Below are 3,333 nucleotides of genomic sequence, written 5' to 3' on the forward strand. Positions count from 1 at the left end.
AATAACATTTTAAACGTGTTGATTAGCTACAAGCCTACAACTCATAATTTTAATATGTACATAAAAAAATATAATGTGTTTATTTTTTGGATAGTTCAAAATGTTAAACAACTTATTATATAAATTCTGTTTTAAATTGCTCGTGCTTTTGAAAACTAAATTTAACTGTTAAAGTATTAAATTATAAATTAATACAAAGAATTATTCTCGTTACCTGTTAGTCCTATTATAAATGTTACAATTCTCAAACTGAACCACTCAGGCTGTCCACCCACCAACCGGCGAACCGTAAGCGATCATCGTTGCTAGATTATCATGCTCGCAGAACGAAAGATAACCAGTGATCTCACGCTCAAGTAGATGGATTAGTCTCATCATCGTGGTCGATGACGACTCCAGATTTGCACCTGGAGGAGACGATGCACACTACAGAAATGATCCTGTGAAGTATGATCTTAATTAACGCTCACACATTTTTACATACTTATAATAAAATTGCTTTATTCGACATGTCAACTAGTAATAATTAAATTAAGTGGTTTGATTATCTAGTATATTACAGTTATTTTTTATATTTCACTGTTATATTATGTGTATAAAACTGTGTTAGACTAACATTAAATATTTATTGTTTTTCGATTTTAATGTAGGTTTAATCACGGATGAATTTTGATTTTCAATATATTTAAAAACAATTTAGAAAAGCGCCATCTGTCGGATGTATGCAACAATACATTTTTTCAAATTTTTTCAAAATTTTTTCTAAATTTCTTCAATTTGTTTTTAATTTTCTTATTTTAAAATAAAATTACAGTATCTAGTTGTTTAGTATTCATATTATAGCTAGGTAGGTCTTAAATTTATAAAAATAATCTACCAAATGTTCACATTATTTTATTCTTCCAATAATTTATTATCGGATCAATATTTGATTTAATATTCATAACACAATGATAATTTAATCAAATTACTCATCGCGTCGTTGCGTTTGTTATAGTTTTATAATTTTTTCTTTGTGCAAAACATTATTGTGACTTCGCGTAAAGACTAGGTTAAAAGCAGCGTCGTATATATTGATAATGTATACTAATTCTTAATGATAATAATTATTATAACATAAGTCATAACCATAACACTATAATGTATAATATTATGTATATAAATATATTATTATTTTAAGTCGTAGGTATGGCGTATACGTGTATACAACCCGTTGTCCTCACAGCACGTTCAAAATGGGGACGTCTACTACGTCGTTAAAATAATATTATATTATAATTATTATTTATTATATGATGATTATGATGATGATGATGATGTTATGAGCTTGGCGACTCGCGTGATAAATTCACAAAACAGACATACACACAACTCCGCTATAGCAAACCGACTAAATCGTTGCCCCGGCACGTCCACGGGACTTGCGACAGACACGTATATAAGTATTATCATTATTATTATATGATATTTTAGTATACTGAAGTCGTCGCGCATGCTGCATAATATTATGTCAGTGAATTTTATAGTACCCCCTCCCCTCACACACACACACATCACTCATCTGTATACAACGCCCCCGCACCATTGAGTCTAGGCCGGTTGCGCCATGCCGTCTGCTCCGAGTCCGATTGGATGTTTTATCAATTGAGACGATAAACCATGAAATTGTAATACAGCCCCTGGGCCTGTTCATTACCTATTTTCAATACAAAAATAATAAATAATAACATAATTTTTTTTACTCTAGTTTCATTTTCTTTTATTATTACCGTAGACCTTAAACTCTGAGTATATTAGTATAAGGTCTATGAATGATTATTATTAATGAAAGTGTTTAAGACTTATTTAAAGTTATCTTCAGTAAATATAAAGTCAAATATACTATTTTATATACCAAGTTTTCTTCTAAAAAGGTGGGTACATAATATAGATACTTTTAATTATGACTCAATATGGCCTCAGACCTGTTATTAGAGTTATCCGTAATGAAATATATCAATATAAAACTTGATAACAGAATATTATTATAGACATATTTTACAGGGCATTATTAAACAGTAAATATTACAAAATGTCTTATGTTTTATGAAGTTAAGTATATCTAGTACGATGATATTATTGGAATGGGTATTATATAGATCTACTTTATAATCAATGCGTACGGTGTTAAGTATGTGAGTGTTGCGTTCAGCATTTTACTGTGCAATGTTAATAATTATTGATTTAATTATTTTAATTGATATTTACGAATTAGAATTTAATTTACCATGCTACTTTTTCTTCATCACAGTAAATATATGTTTGTGTAAAGCAGGGGTGTTCAACCCGCGGCTCGCCTTATCATAATGTCCGGCCAGCAAACACATTTGAAATTTAGCATCTATAGGTAAATGTTTTAATAATAATAACAGTTTGTAATTTAAAATTTAATCATAAAAATTGTAATAATAAAATTGAATTTTTGTATAAAATACATGTTTTTACTATGAATGAGGCCCGCAAGAGCCGGTGTAGAGTATTTGGATTAAAGGGTTATGTATTTAATATTTCATTAAATTAAAAGAATTAAAAAGTTAAAAGTTGAAAATAGTTTTTGTTTTGCATACCATACCAATCATATTTTTCTTGATAGTATAATACCAATAATATTACATTACATTAAGAAAAACTAGGTATTCTTAAGTTCACGCGGCCACCCTCAAATAATGCTAGGTATTTAATTTTGGCTAAATTCTGGATGTATATAAATAAAATATTTAACATTATACTACATTTTAATCATTGCTACATTTATTAATTTAAATATTGAAAGAACCATTATTTTTAAATATTACAACATTGTTTTTTAAACTTGTAATAAGTAATTAATTTTGTCAGGAATTTGTGAATTGTGATATTTTTTCAGTTTAATATTTTCATTCTTTATATCAATGCATACATAAGATATACCCAAAGATAATGTTGATAATAAAATTATATAGTGAAAGTTTTAATAATATTTGATACTGCAGTTTCTGATAATTACCAACTCTTCCTTCCTAAATGTTTGTCAACCATAAATTAACATTTTTCTGTGTTGAAATTAATGTACATTTTTGAATTGCAGTATATTATAGTAGGTATTCAATTGTGCTGTAAGTTTAAAAGATCACAATACCTGCCTTACAAAATACAATCGACTTAAATACTATTTATTCGAAAACATCTTGTTTTTCACATAAACTACTAAAACCTTTACACAGAATGGTGTAATTATTTTCTCACGGGTAATAACAACAGGTATTCTTCAAAAAGATTTCTACGTTTAAGAGCAATAACATTTCTACATCGGCG

General features: G+C 28.0%; 1 non-coding gene across 1 annotated transcript; it reads right to left on the reverse strand.

Moving 5' to 3' along the window:
- Window positions 1-253: 253 nt before the first annotated feature.
- Window positions 254-457, reverse strand: LOC132931096 (small nucleolar RNA U3). Its single transcript, XR_009662343.1, has one exon. It is a non-coding gene; the product is annotated as a small nucleolar RNA U3 (small nucleolar RNA).
- Between the last annotated feature and the right edge of the window lie 2,876 nt (window positions 458-3,333).

Source organism: Rhopalosiphum padi, chromosome 4, assembly GCF_020882245.1.
Source record: "Rhopalosiphum padi isolate XX-2018 chromosome 4, ASM2088224v1, whole genome shotgun sequence".
Classification (NCBI taxonomy): domain Eukaryota; kingdom Metazoa; phylum Arthropoda; class Insecta; order Hemiptera; family Aphididae; genus Rhopalosiphum; species Rhopalosiphum padi.